Genomic DNA, 24,684 nt, shown 5'->3' on the forward strand with positions numbered 1-24,684 from the left:
CTCCGATTTAACACCAGAGGTCTCACTCTGAATCAGTTGAGCGGCATCATCTTTTCATCGGCTGCGTAACACTGTGTTGAAGCTACCTGGTCTCTTGCTCCGCACGAAGCTCCACGTCGTCTCACCCACGGTTATTCCCTCCCTTCTCTACACTTGCGAAACTTGGACCCCCCTAATGCAACATTTTTGCCGGTTACAAACATTTAGGCTGGCCTGCCTACGATCCATCCTGGGTTTAACCAGGCTGGATTGTGTGATGAGCTCACAAATACCTCCTACGCCAAGCAAGGCTGCGTTGGCTGGGCCATGTAGCCTGCATGGCCAGGCAAGGCTGCGTTGGCTAGGCCATGTAGCCTGCATGCCCAGCCACCGCATGCCTAAACACCTTTTGTTCCGCCGGATCAAGGTCTCTAAACGGGCGCGGAACAGTCTACAGAAGAGATGGAGTGATGTGCTACAGGACGATGTGCAGCTGAGTGGCCTTGTCGATGACTGGTACCAGCGGTGTCAAGGTCGGTATCTGTGGAGGAGCCTCGTGAAAGACGCTACAGGCCAGTTGGAGGCAGTCGGCCTCCAACAACAACGGAGGGCGGAGGAGCGATGCTCACAAGAACGAGCGGTGCACCGTGTGGCTAAAGCACAGCAAGTTAGCAGGGTACAGGGCACAGGTGGTGCATCTGCCAGTCATCTCAGTCGACCTGTGCCATCTGGGTCTGCTCCGTGACCTCCTGCCAGCAGGTGTTCGACACTTCACGTGGCCTCAAGGTGCACATAGCCTGCCACAAGCGTTGTGGTGACGTCACTGCCACTTAGTGGCGAATGGCGCTTGTTGTTGTTCAGTCTATGTATGTATGTGTGAGTCCATATGTGTGTGTAACTCTGTGTGTTTGAGTCGATTTGTGTGTGTAACTACGTGTCTCTCAAGTCGATGTCTGTGTGTGTGAGTCCATATGTGTTTGCGTGCGTGTAAGTCAGTGGGTTTCTATGTGTATGGGTCCATGTCTGTTTGTAAGTCCATGTGTGTGTCTGCCTTTTTCGCCCAGGCAATGCCAGGTACTAACCGCTAGTATTCAATAAAAACACAGACTGAAAACTACACGCTCACACCTTGAACTGTTACATATTTTTACATGCGTGCGAGTGGATGAGTAAGTTGCTAATCACGTTTCCAGATAGGCTAGAAGCTCCGGACTTGCATTCCGCAATATTTTTTTCGTCCACCAAATATATTTTAAAAAAATACTTTTATAAAAACCAAATCTCACCTTCATGGTTAAAACAAGTTCCTGAAAGGGTCAAATTCCACATTTGTATGTGCGTAAAACTGTTATTGGGAAGTTTGTATGAGCGCTGGCTGAACTCCAAAAATATCATTTTTAATGTGTGATATTTATAATCAAATGCAGCGTGTCGACATGGTGGTCAACCAAAAGGCCAGCCTCACTTTTCCAATTGAATAATGTACTTGATTCATTACGGCAATTACACACTCCACTTGTCCCTCACTCCCGCCCTCCACCGCGCCCCACCAAATTCTCTCACACACGTGGCCAGACCACAGTGGCATGGTGCAGTAACGAAGCGCATTTGGCATGGCCTTTGCTCATCGTCATTCAGCCATGATCAATCTACCGTTCGTTAGAGGCCTCCACAAGCCGCCACCTCATCTCACGATCCTCCCTGCGGTTTAATAATAAAATGACGAGCAACTCGGACGCGTTCCATTGCTCGGTTGACACTTTGTTATTCCACTCGACCACTAGCCCCATCGTCCTTTCTGGCCGTGACGCCTCCTGCCCAAGCCCCACTTATTTCTCAAAACAGTTTGAACGATGTCGTGAACCTGCCTAAGTTTTCGAATCCACGCGTTCCTCTTTCTGTCTCTCGCCGTGATCCCAAGCATGCACCTCTTCCGTGTGTTCTAGGACCCTGATGCGAGCAATGAAATGGGGGGCCCTGTCCCATTACCCCCCCCCTCCTCTCTGCGTTAGTCGACACCTAGACCAGTGCCGGGTACAATTGCATCGCCTGCGCACCCCTCGATAGCTCCGCCACCGGCAATGAGGGCTTTCCATCGACGCGCTCACTCTGCAAACAGCACCTCACCCATCTCTCAGCCATCACCCACGGGCCAACACTCGCGCGCGCGCGATATGGAGACACCGCCTGGATGCCAATCCATCACAGGCCCATGGGCACGTTGCTGAATATTTCATGCGATCAGCCCTCGGTGACAGAACACGGGGCGCGCCCGGCAGAGGGGGATCTGTTTGGGAAAGGAGACAAATGTGAGCTCCCAACGTTCCGCCAGCAACTCAGGCCCAACCCGCAGGAATGGGGACGGAGGAGAGGGGCTGGAGACGACGGGGGTGGGGGGGGGGTGGTGATGGGGTGGGGTGGAAGCGCCGTGCATTTTGCCCGCTGATATACGAGCCGCGGAATCGCTTCACGTGTCCAGAGTACACGCTGAATAATTCAGGGGGGCGCTTTGCTACCCATGCACCTCCCCCTTCCCTCCCCTCCCCCTCCGAATCCAGAGTCATCAATCATCCCGCCGCCCCTTCTGCATGGTGCAGCCGCTGCACTGCCGCAACCCCACGTCACGCCACCACCCCCGTAAGCCCCCCTCCCCCCCCATAGATAGGGACACGCTCACTCACTCTTCACATTCACTGCCACCAACTCCCGCCCATGGTCGTGCTGGCCAATTCAAGGGGGGGGGGGGGCCCTAAGCAAACAATGTTTTTGGGCCACGCCACCCACTGCACCCGTTTCAAAATTAAAAACGCCTCGTGAGATGACAGAAGAGACATAGACACGAGGGAGAGGTGTGGTGAGATAACGAGACAACCGCGTGGAGATGCGATGGGATAAGAGAAAAAGGGAAGACATGGAGGTGCAGTCAAATGAGAGCGACCTACGGATGAGAAACCAAAATGCAATGAGATGACCACCAGAGAAGAGACGCGATGTGCACGAGATGACAACAAGGTTAATCCGCAGTAATGCTCATTATCTCATAATATTCATTTCGATCTGAAATTGAGTAGATGTTTGATGCAGCCCTATTATTGGCATGAACACGGTTGGGGGGGGGGGGGGGGCTCTTTGAGCATCTTTAGGCTCCCAGAGACCCTTACTTGATGTTTTGCTTATTGAAAAGCTGAGCTCTCAAGTCTTCCCCGATGTCGCTTCCTCAAAACCTCTCCAGAATCAGCCCCCCTTTGCCAAGAGACACCCGGGCGGAGGGAGCGCCGCTCCTCCTCGCTCTCGTGTCTCCGCCGCTAATGAGGACGGTTCCAGAATCTTCAGTCACGCGTGTTCCACCCCAATGGGAATTAGTGAAGAGCCATTAACCATTCATAAGGGTAAAGACAAAGATCTCCCACCCCCAATAGTCTTAGAAGACTGTTGGGGCAAGTGCTGTTAGCAAGCACCTATGAAAAAAAAAGCTTTATAGCTCGTCGGATTCCTCCAGTATAAATATTCTGATTCTGAAGAAAATTGCCAATGTTTACTATGCACCGCACCAGATATGCATTTGAGGCTGAGTCGACCTAGCAGAGGCCCAGGACCGGTTCGGATACCCACCAGTTTTATTGGTTGTGGTGAGCGGGAATCGGACTCCGGGTTACTGGGTTATTAGCGCAGTGTGTGCTAACCACCGGCGCCACCGCTCCCCTCAGGACAAAGGCAGTCTTCACCAAGGCTGCAGTGACCTGCTTGGTGAAGTATGGTCATCAAACAACTCCCATGACTTCCATCACCGACGTGGCCATGGCAGGCCTTCTTCCAGCAGTGGATTTGACAAAAGAGTATTTTCGTTTAATTTGCTTTTTTTTTATCATTCGCACGCCCCCAGGCCATTCCATATGGCGACGGTTTTTGGCCACGTCTCTCTTGTGTTCTCCTTTATGTCTTTTATATTCTTTGAGTACACAAACTAGTGGTTTATTTACGTCTTAAAGTTTCTCTCAATAGCAACACCCCCACCGTTTGTACATAGTGATGAGTGCCAGGACGCATTCATCAATATCAGACGAGTGACATTGCAATTTGGGGCATAGCGTTATAGCTAAAAATAGATATTTCTTCCCCTTTTTTTTTACATCACCAATTACACCGCAATTACGCTATCAGAGTCGTGTCGCGAGACAAAGACACGGTCGTCATTCCGCAATGCGCACGGCGCGGCGCAGCGCATCGACGGGGGACAACGACACCCAAAAGGAAGGCGAGGTTTGGCAGAGGCGTCTTCGTAATCATCAAGTGGCCATCCTCGTGCCACTGCTGGTCGGCGATGGTGGTGGCGAGCTCCGCGAATATTAAATGGGTTGCACGGCGCCATCGGCAGAATTGGTACGGCGACGGATGCAAACCGCGCACTTTCGTTTTCTGGACATCGAGACTTCAGCAGTGAGGCGCCGCCTCAACCAGTGCTGGTGAACTGTCCGATGTGCATGGGCAAGGAGCCCTCACGTGAGAAATTGGTTCCAGTTCAATGCGAAATTCTAGGCTAAATAACAAACATAATTTAAGCATTGTTTTGGAGAATGTTAATTGCAAAATAAAGAATGCATCCTTACCATACATCTCTCCACATAAAATATGACGGGGTTTTTTTTTTACACAACCTATTGGCCACATGGCCTTCTGGGAGTGTATCCTATACAAAAATGGTCATTTTGCACGGAAATAATTAAGTAAGTTTCTGTGCAGGTACTAGGTAGGCTGTTGCATCTCAGGGATGTGGAAAGTGGTGATGGTATTTGGCGAGGCCTTCCTCCAGCAGCGGATTGCCCATGGGCTGATGATGATAATGACGACGACGACGACGATCATGATCATGATGGCCACTATTGCAACATTATTACTAACTCAATAGTTGGCAAATGAGAAGAGTAATTTTTAAGTTACTTCATATATATAAAAAAACATGGGTCCTCTGGAACTGGGTTGCCTGATTAATTGATCTCAGCATATTACAAACGTAGAAATGTGTACTTCACAGACAGCACCTTTTGATGTTTTTTTAGAAGATTGAAGGACCTAACGAGTTTGTGGTTCTGCATTGTGACAAAATGATTCCAGCAACAATTATGGGAGTCACTGCCAAATAATATAATCAATAGAAATGTACAAAGAAAGTAAGCAGGAAAATTTAAAATAATGCAGGGTACGACAACAGGGGGGGCAAAATTAGCCAACTTTGCAGTGGCTCTTTCTTCATTAGGAGTGGACGAGGCGTACAGGAAGTAAAAACAAAAATCAATCGTGGCAAAGCACCGACTCACGCACACACAAAAAACGCCTACAACATCTGGTCCTCAGACACCGATGGCGGAAAGCCGCCACCAGCGGTTATTCGTGCTTACAAGGGGGCAAAATAGTGGGAACAGAAAACCCAATTAACGGTGGGCGTACGGCAGGGCCTCGGGCACGTGACTCCTACATGGAGTCCGCGCGGTCGGCTGCGTACGGTGCGAAAGAAGCTCAACATACGTAAGGACATACGTACGCACATACACGTGTGTACATACGTGCCACCCTTCAATGCTTCGCAAACCGCCGAGCAAGTTTTCACCGCTGCGGTTTCCCACCCCTCCTGGTCTTCCCCCAAGATATCTTCTTTTTTATGGTAAACCAATTATTTGGATGATTGCTGCTGCTGCTGCTGCTGGTAGTGGGCTGCACGAGCACAATTATCAACAACAACCAAGTAACAAACAGATTCATCGAAAGCACTACCTTGAAACGTAATAGGTGACGTTTTGAGCAATGGCCATTTTTTTTTAGTTAGCTCTTCTGGGGAAATATGCAAGTCTTCCTCGGACATTAAAAGCGTCGTCATAATAATAATATACGACGCATTGCAATGTATTCTTCCCAGTTTGTGGTCCCGGGTTTGTTGTACCTCAGAGGAGGCCATCCCCGCTTAGAGCGCGTTTATCACAGCCGCTATACGGATCGGTGTCCATGAGATTCGATGCAGATGAACGCCCGTTTAATGTTTGTCCTGCACTCGGAAACACGTGGCGCCACGGTGGCGAGGAGATGTTAACTGCCTCACCTGGTATGCAGCAGGTTGTAGGTTCGATCCCGACCCTGACGCCTGTTGTATATTTGGAGTGTGTATTCTCCCCGTGGTTGTGTGGATTTTTTTTCCCGGGTCCTCCGGTTTTTCCCTCCACATTTTGAAACGTGTTTGGAGTATTTGGCTGCTATAAATGTCCACGTGATGAGCCAATTCGTTTTTGGCCAGGTCGTTTCTGGAAAAAAAAGAGCTACGTAGCTCAGTGAAGAAAAATCCATTGTCAACTCAAATCGTGACAAGAAATCATGACAATTCAAGATTTGCAAGGAGCATAACCCAAACCAAGCCCGTGTTCATCTGCTCATATATATTCCAATAATTGTAATAACTGATTGTTTTTTTTTATCTTCTACAGGAGCTATACATGAAAACAAACATGTTAAATCTAGTTTTTTTTTTATTCCAAGGTTGACCCTGGCCATTATGCCAAACATTCAATGCTCTCAGGGACTTAACAACCCCCTGAATTAAACAAACACTTGGTGTTGCCCAGAAGCAGCAACGCATTCGCGTTCCTTTCCCTTAATTAAGCTGCTGCACGGCAGAAACAGCAACAACAAAAAAATAGTCGAGCAACAAACTCGAGCCCCGAGAGATCGAGCCAGCGAAGCTCAGCAAGAATATCAATGCGGAGTGACTGTGAAAAAACAAACGCAGCAAGCGGAACTGTACACATCAATCATAACTTAACATTACCAATTGGGTCAATTACCTATGCGCTCCGGTATTGTTTTGCCGCGCTGATGTTCAACTTGGGAATACCTCTCCTCTCCCCCTTGCGAGGGTTTTTTTTTTTCTTTACGAGATGCGCTTTCATTTTTAACGACGCATCTCCTTATCCTGTGGCCCCCTCGTACATTTCATTACGCCGGTGCGAGCGCCAGCAAAGGCCCCTGAAAAACAAGGGGGCAGCCGTTACGGCCGATTGCGAAAAATCTACTCCCAAGACTCTTACCATTATTGCCACCGCGCCTTGAGTTGGAGTTAAACGGGCTTAATTGCCGTTGCACCGTCGTTGCTTGAACAAAAAAAAACCACACCACGTTGCCATCACGCCTTGCGCGGCTCAACGTGGGCTGGGAATAAAGTGGCACGTGGCTCTGCCAATCGAAGCAAAACTTGGTGCAAGCACATTTGGCAACGTGGTTGCTGCGTCGCTCAAGCTAACGCTGACCCAATGACGACTAAGAGTGACCCGATTTCAACTAACACTGACCCGATGATGACCAATACTGACCCAACAAAAACTCTGACCCAATTATAACTAACAATGACCCAATTTAAACTAACACTGACCCATTGATGACCAATACTGACCCAACGAAAACACTGACCCAATTATAACTAACAAATGGCCCAATTTCAACTAACACTGACCCTATGATAACCAATACTGACCCAACGAAAACAGTGACCCAATGATAACTAACACCGACCCAATCATAGCTAACACTGACCCATTGATGACCAATACTGACCCAACGAAAACACTGACCCAATTATAACTAACAATGGCCCAGTTTCAACTAACAATGACCCTATGATAACCAATACTGACCCAACGAAAACAGTGACCCAATGATAACTAACACCAACCCAATCATAGCTAACACTGACCCAAAGCGGTCACATGATGGTCATGGCAACACTAAATCGCACACGTTATTTTTTCATTCAGATGATGGCATGGAGATATTTCATAACCTCACGGGGTACTTCAAAATGAACTGAACTGAACTCGGTTTTTTTTAGGGGCGGCGGGTAGAGGGTTATAATAAAAGACGATTGATATTATTATTATTTTCCTTAGGCCTATAAAAAATTTCAATCTTGCCTTAAAGTTTTTGTGACTGCAGGAATTAATATTATTGGGTCTTTCGGGAAAGTCACGTAGGTAGGTTCAAAGAAAAAAACAAAAAATATCTGTTTACGTGACTTTACCGAAAGACCCAGGAATACTATAATATTTTAATTCTAGATTTGAAGCTTTCGTGACTGCAAGGATCCATACTCTTTGGTTCTATTCGGTAAAGTCACGTAGGTAAAAAATAAAACAACAAAAAAAATTAAAAATTCACCACGCACTCCAATGCTGTCCTCTGGACAGTTTGGTCCCTTCACCTGATGAAGGCCACTTGTGTTGTGGCCAAAACGTCGTGAATTTTTTTATTTTTTGTTTTATTTTTTACCTACGTGACTTTGCCGAATAGAACCAAAGAGTATAATATTTTAGTTACACCTTATTTACCTACTTAACAATTCCGGCCAATTTCTAGTTACTTTACAAAAATATTCCAAGCAGATGCCTTTCCTTTGCCTTGATTCTCTGCCGGGCTCCATGGCCCGGGTCGTCCAGGCAAGAGGGGAGGGCGAAGTTGGGCCTCTGAGCTTCTGCTCTACAACCCGTTTGAGTTTTAACGACTTTTATCGTGTGCATTGAAAGAAACTCATGGATGAGCGAGCACTCGCCGGTTTACAACATCATTATAACCCCATAGTGAAGGTTTCCTGGTTGAGATCGCATAAATATATAAATGCGTCATTAAACCCGCCACCACCCGAGACAGCCAATTAGTAAGGTTTGTCACATAAACAAAACATGCCGATTAATTACTAGTTCAGTACACCGGTGTGTTGGAGAGTAAACCCACAACATTTACAATTTGAGTACAACGTTTCGATGGTGATTACAACCAGCTTCATCAGACGAGAGCCAGAATTGTGGAGAAATCCTATTTCGATCTTAAATAGAAGAGGTAATGGTGATGTCATCACTGTGGGCCTATCAGGTGCGAAGACCAGAGGTAGATTAATGTAGTCACATAAATTACAATGGATATCATGCTAATCTTACTCATTGGCTTGTGTTGGGCGGGTGGTTGCGGGTTTAACAACACAGTTATATTTATGCGATCTAACCCAAAAATAAATCCTTTATTACGGATAATATTGGTCGCGAAAGCCTAGCTTGTTACTCTGATCATTATAACTGTGATGAAAAGCCATTAAAGCCTTGGGCGGAACAAATCTCTGGAGGGGGCCATACGTGGCTGATGGCCGAGCAACGGAACGCGTCTGAGACGCCATCGACTGAGGCAATGGAGCTATGAATTCGGTTCACGTGCGCAGATGACCGATGGATTCGTCACGCCGGATCACAGTGGAGTGGAAGCAGCTTGGGTCAAGCCTTGATCCAGCAGTGGATTGACCACAGCTGACGACGACGACAATGATGATGACTATGAATGAATGAATTGATGCATCGCCGCATGCCCTGCTGGACAGCATGGGTCAATGCTGAAGGGTGGCGGTGACACGCGTATGTGTTTGGGTCTCGTGTTGTTGTTGTTAAGTCCTTTGGACGCTTTTTTTTCGATTTAAAGCTTTCGTGACTGCAGGGATTCATCTTCTTGGTTATTTCGGTAAAGTCGCCACATAAGAATGGAAATAAAATAATAAAAATAAAACATAATAAAATAAAATTCTCACGACGTTTCGGCCACAACACAAGTAGCCTTCTTCAGGGGAAGGAACAGAACTGTCGGGACGACAGTGCTTCAATGAACACTGCTAAGCTTGGCAGCGTCTTTTAAGCTAGGTGGGAGGAGCAGAGCGCCTTGACAAAGGAGTTTACATATCAATAGAAGAATTTAGTATTGAAATAGCTGTGTTAAAGTGTTGGATTAGCAAGGTGTTAAAGTCAGAAATTAGCATGTAACTGGGAGATTAGCATGATGTTAATGTGAGGGATTAGCATGTAACTGGTCACGGAAGTGGCTATGTTAAAGTCAGAGTTTACATATGGACGCACCAATGGGCCCAGTCGGGCAGCCTCATGCGAGCAAAATACACGAGCGGCAGCAGGAGCAGCAGCGGCAGCGAGTGGCAAAAAAGAGCGAGGATGCCTTTCCCCTTTACGCCAACCCATAGATCAATACAAACATTCCTCCGCCGGCGCAGCGAATAAAGAATTCATTGGATCGTTAATAATTATGATAATAGTACGTTTGAAAAAGTAAACTTGACGTGATGCATGGGCGCCAGCTAATGCTCAACCGTTGAGGCCGTTCTAAATAAATTACCCGACGCCAGGATTAATCTACGTACCAAAACAATGCATTTATCCCATCACCGCATTGCACTCTGAACCCATTCTTCTATTTAAAGCTTCATTAGCCACTGCTCCTTACTCCGTTCATTCCACTTACGCTCACACAAGAGCGCCGCTCTGCCTGCCTCAATCGGTCACGCTTTCTGAACATCGTCGCGCGCAGGCACGCGCCCCGTTTAGCGACACGTCCTCCTACGATGACACAATAGAGCAAAACTAATGGGAGCCGGCCCTCGCCCGCTGTCTCGCCCCCGGTCGTTGCGTCGCTTTGCGCCATCGCCCGGGACCGCTCGGCAAAAATGGGGTCCACCCCGACCTGGCCGTCCATCGCTGCCACGCTTGCGGAAAGCCTACAGTCGTGTTCTCCTATAATGCGGTGGTTAGTTGCGTTCCTGAAGAACACAGCATTCTGGAAAAATGGCGTTGTAAAAAAGAATGTCATTATGTAGGGTAAAACGCAGCAGTCCGCGATGACGCACGAGATGCATACGCAGGCCGAACTAAGACCAAGACTCATGGGGGTAGCGTCTGGAAGCATCCAGCAGCATCCCGCCTTGTCGTTCGACGCACGCCGAGGCAGCCGCGCGGCCGCTTGTTCCTACTCGCGCTGCGACGTAGTTCCGTTCGCTCGATCACGTTCTACCTAATTCGCGTCCGCGTTAGAACGAGAAAAAAATACTTTCCCCAATACGTTCATCGCGTTCTATCCAATTGACGCCGTGAAAAACAACGCGTTGCGGGAGAACAGACTTGCATTTGTAAAGAGTAAGGGTTGGGAACATGTACGTGCTTCCACGAACAACGTGGACCGAGCGTAAACGAATATTGGTCCCCCCCCCCAAAAGATTCGCTGCCACCATCCAACATTTGTTCCTCCGTAATTATTCGTTGCCTTTCTTCCCCTCCTCCCACAGGGGTTAGGGGTTTTCGTTTAGGCGCTACGTTAGCTGGGACAAAGTTTAGGGCCAAACCTGATGGTATGGAAAAACTAAAGCCGCATCACCAACGAGGTGCGGCAGCTGTTTCACAAATAAGTTTGGGAAAGCGGTCTTGATATTGAGGTTTGGGTTGGAAAGGCATAGATGTAGACACAATATCGGTAAAGATGCATCAGTATCTCTGATTCTTGGCACGTCGGGGGAGATAATATTAGTTCCTGAGAGAACATATCTTTACTCACACAGGCTCCGTTCATGAACCGTGCTAAAAGAGGGGAGCCCAGGGCCGGCTCAGATATTGATGTTAGCCATGGGTAGAAATCTAACTCAGCTCATCGGGGTTCTTAATGCACGGAGCAAACCACTGGACCACCTATTGGAACTAACACTGACCCAATGATCACTAATCCCCACCCAATCGTAGCTAACACCAACCCAACGATAACTAACACCGACCCAATCATAGCTAACACCAACCCAATCATAGCTAACACTGACCCAATCATAGCTAGCACCAACCCAACGATAACTAACACCAACCCAACGATAACTAACACCGACCCAATCATAGCTAACACCGACCCAATCATAGCTAACACCGACCCAATCATAGCTAACACCGACCCAACGATAACTAACACCGACCCAATCATAGCTAACACCGACCCAATCATAGCTAACACCAACCCAACGATAACTAACACCGACCCAATCATAACTAACACCGACCCAATCATAGCTAACACCGACCGAATGATAGCTAACACCGACCGAATGATAGCTAACACCGACCCAATCATAGCTAACACCGACCGAATGATAGCTAACACCGACCCAATCATAGCTAACACCGACCCTATGATAACTACCAAGCGAGTAAAGATCACGTGGTGCCGAGGTGTTACCCCCGCCCCCCTCCCCGGCACCCACCCCCAGCATTGGGTGCATTGGCCCCGAGGTCACGGACGTGTTGAGAGAGGCCACTCACAGAGGTAACTTTATTCATTGACAGCCACCAATCAACTCTTTAGAGCATCCTTCCTCCTCCTCCTCCCGTTAGCGCTGCCTGCTGCCGTGATCGACTAAAGTGTCGCCCGTGTGTCACGCCTCCCTTCGTTGACACCGCTCCGTCACGATAATTAAGACGAGCGCCTCAGTCAAGAGCGTGCCAGCTTGATGGCAATTTGACCCAACAACGAATGTGTTAGAATTATGAGTAATTATTTTTCTATTATTATTATTACTATGTTCATTGTGCTTGTTTACCCCGCACCTGCGATTAGCACGGTTGGTTACGTACGGTGCGAAAGAAGTTCAACATACATGCTGCCCATAGACTCAACACTGCCCATAGACTCAACACTACCCATAGACTCAACACCACCCATAGACTCAACACTGCCCATAGACTCAACACTGCCCATAGACTCAACACTGCCCATAGACTCCACACTACCCATAGACTCAACACCACCCATAGACTCAACACTGCCCATAGACTCAACACTGCCCATAGACTCCACACCACCCATAGACTCAACACTGCCCATAGACTCAACACTGCCCATAGACTCCACACTACCCAGACTCAACACCACCCATAGACTCAACACTGCCCATAGACTCAACACTGCCCATAGCCTCAACACTGCGCATCCTATTAGCACGGTTGGCTACGTACGGTGCGAAAGAAGTTGAACGTACGTACGAAAGCTTTACTGAGTACCAAGACTCATTTTAAGGAAGGGTCCTGCCAAGTATTTTAACTTGAGTTGGCAATGGTGGCTATGTTGTCCCAGCCAAGTCATTTGCAGGTAATTTTTGAGCATCGGGATACATTTTTTTGGCCAAAAACATCTGCAGGGGCGGACGCTTTCCACCAGCCGTGGCATAAGCAAGACGTTGCAGGGCTGCACCTTTGCCTTTCCCCCCTGTGTATCTCAACACACGTCTATCTCAACACACGTCTATCTCAACACACGTGTGCAAGTTGCAGGGTGGGTGATTTCCCGTTCACCGCTGAATCTCGGAACGCGCGACCGGCTCAGCGTTAATTTCAGTCAGAGAGGCGTAGCGCTGCTGTTTTTAAAAGACATTGCACTCACCGCAGATAACTGTAGCGACACGACCGCACTCTGCGATTGCTGGCGCCAAACTGTGCCACACGCCCCCTCCCGCGTGGCCTTTGTACTATCCGATTCCATTCCGATTCCGTTCACGTACGTCATCAGAACGGAATCCTAATTAAAAATGGATGATGTACAGGTACATCATGGTAACGGGAAAGGGTTCAATCGACTAACCATCGCTCCATTTCGTATGGGTTACACTTTTACCTGACGGCATGACCTTTTGGGAAAAAGAGAGGGCTGGGAGAAAAATTGAAATTGCTCCAAAAAAAAAAAGGAAACTGTGTTTACACACCATCAGATCTATCATTTGAGAGCTAAAATTAAGCACGTTTGAATAATTGAAGACGCAGCTGCATTCACAGGGTTATCTCTCCGCATACCGGGAGAGCAGAATCGCAGCGAGGGTTTTCTTCGGATGTTCGTAACGAGCAGCTCGCGGAAAAAAAAACACACGCAAAAAAGTATCTCCAATAAGCGGCTTATTAATGAGATTAATTGACAGGCATGTCAGGCTGTACCGCAGCTTTTCTGCCAGAGATGGGAATTGAGAATTCTGGTCCCCGCAGACACAGTCCTGCGCACCCCCCCCCCCTAACCCCCCCCCCCCCCTAATGGAGCCCTCACGCTGCTCGGATATGAATTTGCGGCGCTGAGTTTGCAGAGCGCTTGCAAAGCGAGCGCGCTACGAGGCTGTGCGCTGCGGGGGCCTCGGGGAGGGGCGGCGGGGGGAGAGAGGAGAGGTCTGTGCGCGGGGTCGAGTCCGCGTGTGAGCGTCACACCCCCGGGCCCACGCGTGTCACCTCGTGGGTACGACGACGACGACGACGAAAAAAAAAAAGGCGACTCTTCTTCAACGCGTTTGTCCCACTCACGCGGGGTCCGCTGTCCTTGCCAACCATCTCCAACGCCGCCCCGTCCTGCGCCATCTCTCTTTCCCCCTTCTCGGGCCACCATGTCCCATCGCACCACATCGCCCCACCTCCACTGCTGCCTTCCTCTTGCCTCGATCTTGATATGTGCAGACAACGTAGCTGCCACCGCCCGGGTCTGCACTCCCTGCAGCGGCAGAGTCATTGGGTCCCGATAAGGATTCGCACCCTCTGCCCAATTAAGGGCCGCGGGGGACTGAGGGCCATTTGTTTGCAAGGACTTTCCTTGTTTTGGCTTAAGGGATTTACGGCCGGTTGCCACCAGAGGCTGACCGCTCCTCCTTTTATTCTGGCTTGGGACAGGTAGAAACTAATTTCTGAAGGAGTTCAGGTGAAGAAAAAAAAATAATAATGATAAAAATAATAAAAGAGTCTAAATAGCTGTTGTTATTCAGAGGCAAAGTCACGGCGGCGATGCTCACCTCCTGTGTACATCCAAGCAGAGCCAGTGGTGGAAATTCCACATTGCTATGGTGGGGGCGGGTTTCTTCCACGGGGCAACTGCTGTTGGCTTCCCCAGCAAGGATAGTTGGCCGTGTCAAAATCCAGTTCAGGTTCATGAACCCACAATTGTTTCAGGCAGGTGTTCCAATAATGTACAAACTTACTGTGCTCTCCTACCTATTGCCTCTCATCTCACTCTACTCCCCTCCACGCGCTCTCCTGCCTCCCCCCCCTCTCATCTCACTCTACTAATTTGATCGTATTGTTTACGTTTATGCTAATAGGGTGAACACTCTATGTACAAACCGCACGTTAAAAAACACACGTGCACGAAGACCAGATATGGAAAAAACAGGACCAATAATAATTGATTCACGAATTGAATGTTGACTTCAAAATGTTGACAATTCATGTATTCGCTGAGGGGCTGAATTACCACCCCTGCTGCAGCTCAGCCCAATTAGCAACATGATCAGTTTTATTTGTATATATTATTTAAGTGCTTCGCTTTACCTTTTCTATACTTTGCACTCCGATTGTGTTTTTGTTAAATTTATTGTTGTGACGTTCTGACCTACCGCTACTTGGACATCTGTGAAAAAGAGCCTTATAGTTCATCGGATTCCTCCAATATAAATATTAATGATTCAGATTCGTGCGATACAAAAGTGGCATCACCGGATGGCACGTTACTCCACTTTTGTCGGGAACAGCGCGGGAGCGAAGTCATAACAGGGACGTCAATCCTGGTATTCCAATGAATCCCAACCAAACAAAAGTTCGCATCAATCGATATGTCACATCTCGGCCTGATTTTCGGACTCATCGAAAACTCTCAGGCAGATCCCTACTCTGCTGATAATGTTTCACCCTCCCACCTCCCCTGCGGAAGCACTGCATGGCTGCATATTTTACTCGTTACCCATAGTTTATAAAGTATCACAAAATGTATTTATACTAGAGACGTAGCAAGGCCAGTTGCTATGGCACAGATCACAGACTCCTATCGCCATCACTCTCTCGTTTTTAATAGAAACGGACGAGTGATAGCGGATCCCTGTGTCGCCATGCTGCAAATTCGAAATTTAAATTATCCCTCCGCAGGGAGAACCCACCACCGTGCAAACACGAGCCAGGTTTTGTTGATATAAAAAAACCAAAAAAATAATCAGACGTCATCTGCAGCGCCAAATACAAGGTGACCTCCGGTGGCCATCTCTCGAAATAACTGTTCAACTGCATCTCTACCATGTCCCCGGACGGGTTAGAATGATTACGAATTGTGCTGAGGAGTTCTTGAGGGGATTGATATTAAAACAAAAATATCTAGCTCAGAATTATTATTTCCGGAGTGCGCAGTTCGCAGCACCACGACAGGAAATGATTAAGGAACTTACAAATTGAGGCTATGCATCAAGTCCTCTCGAACTAAAACTATAAACTATTCTTGTTTTACCAGGTAAGGCCCACCCCGAGCTATGTAGCTCTTTTTCAAAAGCGATCTGGCCACAAATTATAGCTCAACGAAGTGGCTTTACACGTGGAACTTTATAGCAGCCAAATACTCTGAACGCGTGATGTTGATTCCAAATGTGGACGGGAAAAACCGGAAAACTCGGAAGGAAAATCCACGCGACCACGGGGAGAACGTGCAAACTCCAAATATGCAGCAGTAGGCGTCAGGGTCTGGATCGAACCCCACAACCTCCTGTATACCAGGCAAGGTAGTTAACATCTCGCCACCGTGGCCCCCGTCTGAACAAAAGGCTAAAACGGTTGAAGGGAGACATCTGGAAAACACAAGCAGAATATATTTACCAAGGTTGATTATTGAATGCGGACCAGGATCGAAATTGCGAAAGAAAGATGTGAGCGAGATCGAGACGGAGTGCTTTGGAAAAACTGCAATTCGATAGCACGGTTGGCTATGTACGGTGCGAAAGAAGTCCAACATACATACAAAATGCAACACCTCAACACGCCAACGTGCCTAAAAGCAGGACGTTTTTCCACGGCTTGAAAACGTGGACTCCAAGACGGTGACCGGCATCGCTCTCAGATTGCACTTCTGCGGCCCTCTGGAATGCTCTTCCTTCCAATATTAGGAAGCCACAGGTTGCTATGCACTTTTAGATCATCTAGATTGACAAACTCATTTCTGTAGAACTGTTTGCTTGTTGTGTTTAGCTTGTTGTCCTTTTCCTTCAGGTTGGCTTTGGTGAATCGGCATAATCGAAGCTCACGCGACAGGTTTGGCCAATTTTGTTTTTTCAATCAAAATGCGGGTGGCAGCTTGATATCCACGTGGGCTTCCCTCTCTTTATTTTAAGTGGACACCCCCATTTATCTGGAGTGCATATGATAGGTGACCACGATGAAGACAGAGCATATCGATATAGCATGAAATCGAGTTCTTTAGTCAATTTGTTTATATATAATATAAATGCACGGTGTTACTCGCACGAGTCTGTCGGTGGTTGGCACGCACCAAAGAACACCGACTGTAGGAGACTGGTAGCGCGACTCGGGGTGGGGGGACGTAAGTCACGGTCAACGGGGGTCAACGGGGGTCAACGGGGGTCAAAGCGGCCCAAAGGTCACGGGGTGGGGTTAAGAGCATCTGAGAAAGAGAGCGGTCTCGGATTTGCATGGGAATTGCGGGGGGGGGGGGCGGTCGGTGAAAAACGCGATGCGTGGCGATAGCCTCAGTCGGCACGGCGAGGAGGGGGGAGGGGAAAGGCGGAGGGTGGGCGCACAGAAATACCGTAGCGTGTGACCTCACCGCCGACACCCCCGCGCATTTCACGACTCGGCACTTCCACAGCAGGGAGGGGAATGGAATGGAATGGGGGAGTGGGGGTGGCGCGGGTGGGGAGCCAGCGGCCAGGGATATAACAACAACAAGGAAAAAAAAACAGGCGAAAGTTCAGCCGCTGGTCAGCGCCGGCCAAACCTAATTTACCGAGAGCTAACAAGGCCGTAACTTTCCCATGGCGGTGTCGGTGGAACTAGCCGACCTATCCCTGCGGCGACCAATCAAGCAGCCGCGTGAGCCGGCAACCGCCGAGGCCGAGGCGGAGGAGGAATACATTTTGGAGCCCGTTTAACCCCCTACTCCAAAAATACAAACAAAAAATGATATATATGTATATGTCTTTTTTTAAACCCATTGATCTGTATTCTATTCTTGCACATGATGGCGTGAATATATGTCCAGGAGCTAAATGCCAATGTTCGAGGTCTGATAGCCACGACGAGAGGGCTTCAGGAGCGAGTTTGCGTAGTTTTGACTTTCCTCCGTTGAAGACGCGCAGACTACGGCGGGATTTTACTGCACATGGCCACAATCGCGGCTCGTGTAAGACACTGTTCTTATTTCAAATTTATCTTAAAGCGAAGAGGTTAAAAGGAGAGAGGTTTTGTTATTATTTGTATCTAAATTGGGGCCTTCGCGACCAGCAGTTGGACAAGCAAGTCTGGAATAGAGCCAAAGAGAGAGAGAGAGCGAGAGGTTTGGGGATTCGGTAAAGATGTGTATGCGTGGGTTGTAAATGGGATCTCAGTGAGATTAGCTGACATTGTCACCGTGAAAATCACTGTTTAAGATGCAGAGCGAACACGGCGCGTTGTCAACTGCTGTGCCGTTTACGCGACTGGAGCAAGACTGGGCTAACCACTGCGAAGCTATTAACATTTACTCGGGTTTCCCGTCGAGACCTCGTCAATTGGAGACTTATCTTCAATTTCCCCCACAGTTGTGTTCCCTTAAATGAGTGCTGTAACAAGAAATGTTGTGATGAATGTTCGGTAAACTATAACTGAACTTTATAACAAACTAAGCATCGTTGATTTAGGAGGCTGCAGTCGTGTACATGTATGGTACAGGCCGTTTTGTCAATCCACTGCTGGATGAGGGCCTTCCTATACAGTTTTGTTTTTATAATATAGACGTGTTTTTTTATTTGTTTCAACATCAGAGGTCAAATACCTTTCCTGAAGTACAAAATGTAAATACAAGCGGACTCCACAGCATCTGAGGTCTTTGTAACGAAAATCAACTTACGGTGACTCACAAAGCAAACAATGGCCGCCGGTAGGCCTCCAATCCGATCGGTTTTCCAAATCTTGTAGCACCAAAAAACTGGGACTTGAGACAAAGAAATCTCTCAAACAACAACAACAAAAAGACCACAAAGAGAGGTACGCGTCTTGAGTGGTGTATGAATGTGCAGAGCTGAACAACAAAAAGGGGGAATATTCATGTCCCGGGAAGACTTGCACAATTTTTCTAGGACTTGTGCTACGCTACAGCACCTGACAAGGGCAATCCTAAGCAAAACCCAAGAAGATGGCTTCACTATTCTGGCAAATCGCGCGATGACGCTGCATGTAATTACCAGCTAAACGTCGTACTACTGAAATTGTAAATGTTGTGAATTTACTCTACAACACAACGGTGGGCTGAAGTAGTAACTAAATGCCGTTTGGTTTACGTGACAAATCCCTTACTAATTGGCTGTGTAGGGTGGTGGAGGGTTACGACACATTTACACTTGCGCGAACTTACCCAAAAAACCTTCATTATGAATAATATTTGGTCGCGAAAGCCTGCCACGTCGTTAAACTGACCGAGAAGAAGGTTGGCATCCCCAGGCCTGGGGCGGGAAACATTCGCAAAATTGAGCGTAGAGGACAAAACGCGAAGCGTACGAGCATTGGAAAGTTACACCCGAACGAGATGAACAATCCTGGGGCCGCACACTCCGCGGAGTTAAGTGAATGGGAACGGCAAAAGGTGGCGGGGGTAGGGGGGAAAGAGAAACGGCGTCGTGAGCACGGAGACAGATAAACTGCGCCTGCGACTTGGCCTCACGCTCCATTAACCGTGAGCCACCGTACCAAGGTTAACACTGCTGCTGCTGCGGGGGGGCGGGGGGGGGGGCACGGCCATCCACAAAGCAAATTAAATAACAGAGGCCGGGCGAGCTGCGCGGTGGCGTGGCGTGACCATGGGCGGCTTAGCCCCCCACGGGGTGGGCTCCCGGGGTCCTCCAGCGGAGCGGATTAGCGCCCTGTTTCACGGCGCACCGAGCGTGTGGCGGTGGCGAGGAGATGTTAACTCCTCGCCCGGTATGCAGGAGGACTTGGGTTCGATCCCGACCCTGAAGTCTGTTGTATATTTGGAGTTTGCGTCTCCCTCTCTCTCTCTAATCATCATCACGGTGGCTCGGAGACGTTAACTACCTCGCCTGGTATGAAGGAGGTTGTGGGTCCGATCCCGACCCTGACGCCTGCTGCTGTATATTCGGAGTTTACGGTCTCTCTCTCTCTCTCTCTGTCTCCCCGTGGTCGAGTGGAATTCTCTCCACATTTAGAATCGACATCACGCGTTTAAAGTATTTGGCAGCTCTAAATTTGCACGTGATAAGTCATTTCGTTGAGCTCTCATTGGTGGCCAGGTCAATTCTGAAAAAGAGTTACATAGTTGCTCAGTGGGCCTTCCCTGGTCGTAAAAAATACCAAACTAAGTTCTTTTAAAAAGTTATCATCTCGGGTATGAAATTCTTGCCATTTCGGTGAAAATAAACCATAAATAAATGGGTAAAGTAAAAAAAAACTTTAATAATTTTCCTTGTCACTAACAAAAAACCGAAGTCTTCACCGTTTAAATTTATGTTAACTCCCTCGCCTGGTATGCAGGAGGACTTGGGTTCGATCCCGACCCTGAAGTCTGTTGTATATTTGGAGTTTGCGTCTCCCTCTCTCTCTCTAATCATCATCAGGGTGGCTAGGAAATGTTAACTACCTCGCCTGGCATGCAAGAAGTCATGGGTTCGATCCAGATCCAGACGTCTGTTGTATATTTGGAGTTTGCATCTCTCTCTCTCTCATCATCATCACGGTGGCGAGGAGATGTTAACTACCTCGCCTGGTATGCAGGAGGTCGTTGGTTCGATCCCAATCCCTACCCTGACTCCAGCTGTATATGGAGTTTTCGTGTTCTCTCGCTCTCTCTCCCCGTGGTTGCGTGGATTTTTTTTCTACTCCGGTTTGACCTCCACATTTAGAATCGACATCACGCGTTTAGAGTATTTGCCTGCTGCTGTACATTTCCACGTGACAAGCCACTTCGTTGAGCTATCATTTGTGGCCAGGTCGCTTCTGCAAAAGAGCTACATAGAGCTCAGTTGGGCCTCACCTGGTAAAAACATTTTTTGTTAATATTTAGTGAAGTAGAGTGTTTAACACGTATCACATGCTTCCGGTCTTAAATAGAGCAGGACGACGTCATTGGGTTCAGTGATGACGCCGTCCTGCTGCTGCTGCTCTCTTTATGACCAGAAGCAGGTGGATTGCGTCACTATTCTGGCAAATCGCCAGATGATGCTGGTTGATGTAATTGCCAGCGAAACGTCGTACTACTCAAATGATAAATGCTGTGGATTTACTCTCCAACACACCGGTGGGTTGAAGCAGTGACTCATTGGCGTGTTTTGTTTACGTGACAAATCCCCTTACTAATTGGCTGTGCGTCGGGTGGTGGAGGGTTACGACACATTTTATAATGACACGATCCAACCCAAAAAAACCTTTATTATGAACATCAGTCGCGTGTGCCCAACAAGCCGCCTGTCTCTAGCCAGCTGGACGGTTTCCACGAGCTCTGCCTGGGTCGCGGGGAGTCTGTGCTCACGTAGGGTAGCCACCTTCTCCTGGCCTTCCCATGTTTGTCCTCTTGTCAAAGGAGCCAGCAGCTGATGCTGATGCTGCTGCTGTCCTGAGACATCGGCATGCCTTCTTTCCGGGGCATTAAAGGCCGTGGTTAAGCGTCGGTTGTTGTAACTATGCACCCACTCAAGGAAATTGCATTCACATGTAGCTCAGCACTTGTACCGCTATTGTCAAATATTCTTCTTCTTCCCATGATATGTTCAGGTTTTTTTTGTACCTTAGAAATAGCAAACCTAGAGCCCAGGACTAACGTTTTTTTTATTTACCAAGATTCCATCTCTCTCGATTTCTCCCCGTCTTTCATAATTTCCCGCCCAAAAATGTTCAGATCGTAACAATTGTGCTCCCTATCTAGGAAAGCGCCACTGAATCTCAAGACTTGGTTTAGGTTTCCTGCTAAATTTGGATAATTGGCCAATTACATTAATTTGTCTTTGGCTTCATGTGCGATAAAACCGGAGTAAGCACTGCCACAAATAAATACGTGGCAACAGAAGAAGAAAAAAAACACTCGGAATATTCACCCAAATAAATAAAGAACAATACTGCTTCTATTTTGTCACCTAACAGCCCAAGCCTACGATAGCTGCCATTCCCAGGCTGTCCCCCATCCACGCACTACCCAGGCCCAACCTTTGCTTAGCTTCCAATAGACGAGATATTAGGCGCAGTGTGAATTAGTCAAAAAATTAATATAATTAGATTACAAACAGGTGCTACAATAACACCGTGGTCTCGCCAATGCTAGCACCTGGCCTACATGAGGAGAGAGACCTTGGCAGCTATTAGCCTATGAAAAAGCAGCTTACAGTAAAATTATTAAAAATAAGAATAGCTTTTATGTTTGTTTGCATGTTGTGCCACAAGTATGTGTGCCTTGCTAAATGTATCTCTTTGGCGTTTGAACATATTCACACCTAATTCATCGCCAGAAAGGGTAAACCGTCTTCTTAGTTTTCATCATATTTTATACTGGCAACAAGGTCCCAAAGAGCGTATAGTAGTAGTAGTAATAATAACACGCATATCGTGATTTCTAGACGACAAAAGACTATTGTGACCACATTATCAGTCCTTCCCCCCCAGTATTCCTTGCATGTCAATCCTGAAAAATCAACCCGAAATTTACTCCATTGGCATTATGCACATCAACCATGGCCTCCTACTGCGAAATCGTGGCAGCACCCTCCTGAAAATAAAGTCACGAGACTCGGCGAGGCCTTCCTTGGCAAACAAGCATCGTGGTGATGTCTCACAGTACGACGCACACAGCCTTGATTTATACCATCAGGGCTCCACACATTACGGCCACTTTAATTGTTATAATCATAACAATATACTATTATCCTATTATAACAAGGTTATTCATATGGACACCGGACGTGAGCGGCGGAGGAGAGTGGCGGTGCTCCCACCTCCTCGAAGACGCACTGGACAGCGTAGAGAAGTAGGCCAAAATACCCTCTCTCCGGGGGCCGGGGGGGGGGGGGGGGCTTCTGTAGAGTTCCATATAGAGGGGGCTCGCTAGAGCTCCCTTGAGTGGAGGCCCTTCTGCAAGCGGTGGCGCGAGAAAGGGAATTGGCAGGGCCAAGCCTTGCGCCTTTACTTGCGCCACTAAAAGGGTGTCGGAGAGAGACGGTGGGAAAATAAAAGTGGACTGAAAAAGGCATTGAGGAACGGCCTTTGGCGACTCGTTCCGTAAGGTGTATCCCATCAAAATTCAATCAAATCCACACGTTCGTGTGTGTGTGTGTGTGTTATAATTTAAAGGCGGGCGAATACCCGCCCGAGGTGCGAAATCTCTTCATCAGCACGAAACGAGTCGCGTCCAAGCCCGCGGGAGGACTCCCCCCACGTGAGCAGCAACGGCCGCAAGCCGCGACATAAATGAATGAAAACCCTCCGTGACCAAGAACGTCCTCGCCAAAGAGATCACGGGGGGGGGGGGATGGTGTGGGGACAAACGACGACACCGCCCGACGGTGCGGGCCCTCGGGTAGAACCGCCGCCGCTTCCGCCCCCCCCCCCCCCGAGCCGCCTCGCCATTGGCAACAAAAAGCCCACGAGGTCTTTTGTTGCCGCCAGGCGCAACAAAAACAAGCACGTGGCCCAAGACATCTGGAAGGCTCGTCTTGCGGTCGGACGGTTGGGTATTTTGCCGGTGCGCTTTGATCGGTGGAAAAAAAAAGTACGGGCGTTTAACTCAGGTTTTTTTATTCACAATTTTGTTTTATGTTTACCAGGTAAGGCCCCACTGAGCTGTATGGCTCTTGACTCAGAGCTTTCGTGACTGCAGGAATTCATATTCTTTGGGTCTTTCGGTAAAGTCTCGTAGATAGGTTCAAAGAAAATAACAGTTTTTAGTTTTTTGTAAAAAAAAAACATCATTTTCTTTGAACCTATCAATGTGACTTTACCGAAAGACCCAAATAATATGTATAGCTCTTTTTCAGAAGAGACCTGGCCATCGCAAATGGTAGCTTCAACGAAGTGGCTTATCACGTCGAAATGTACAGCCGCCAAATATAAACGCGCGACGTCGATTCTAAATGTAGCCGGAGAAAAAAAAATCCACGCAACCACGGGGTAGAGAGACACGCAAACTCCAAATAAAACAGGCATCAGGGTCGGGAGCGGACCCCCGGCCTCCCGCACACCAGGCGACGGAGTTAACATCACGCCGCCACACCCGGCCCACCATTATTCACAGCGGTGCAAGCTCTGCCGCTCGACGATCACTGCACGTGGTGTCGTATCGCGTTGCTAATTTGTGGTTTCTCCTTCGCCAGCTGTTATTCTGCCCCGCCGCTTAAAAGCCGGCTCCTGTTCAACTCCGCCTGGGCTACTGGCCGGAGTTGGCGTAAACACTGCGGTGTGTAATATAGAATTTAAGCTTTCGTGACCGCAGAAATAACTATACTCATTGGTGTTTTCGGTAAAGTCACGTATGTAGAAATAAAATAAAATGTAACTAAATTAAATTAAACGGCGTGATTTATTTTAATTTTATTTTATTTCAATTAATTTTATTTCCACATACGTGACTTTACCGGTGTGTGTATACTCACGCTGTTATTCACTGCGCCGTGGCTCTCGATTTGCTTGTTTTCTTGTTTTTAATGAGCGTGGTTCGCCTGCTTGTGCAGCGCGGATCACAAACCGGTTGGGAAAGTTTTCTTCCCCCCCCCCCCCGCCAAGTGAATGGATTTAAAAAAAAAAATTGGCGCTTGAAAGGATCTCCGTAGTAGCTGTGTGATATCCCCTTCCGCGGGTGGCGTTCTCTTAACGCAGTGTGAAACGCCGC

General features: G+C 48.1%; 1 long non-coding RNA gene across 1 annotated transcript in view; it reads right to left on the bottom strand.

The window, feature by feature from the left end:
• The window catches only part of LOC142905413 (uncharacterized), a 106,667-nt gene that overhangs the window by 74,286 nt on the left and 7,697 nt on the right, over window positions 1-24,684 (bottom strand). The gene's annotated exons all lie outside the window — the stretch shown is intronic.

The sequence above is a fragment of the Petromyzon marinus genome, chromosome 53 (assembly GCF_048934315.1).
Source record: "Petromyzon marinus isolate PM22_M1 ecotype Great Lakes invasive population chromosome 53, UKy_Petmar_22M1.pri1.0, whole genome shotgun sequence".
Taxonomy (NCBI): domain Eukaryota; kingdom Metazoa; phylum Chordata; class Hyperoartia; order Petromyzontiformes; family Petromyzontidae; genus Petromyzon; species Petromyzon marinus.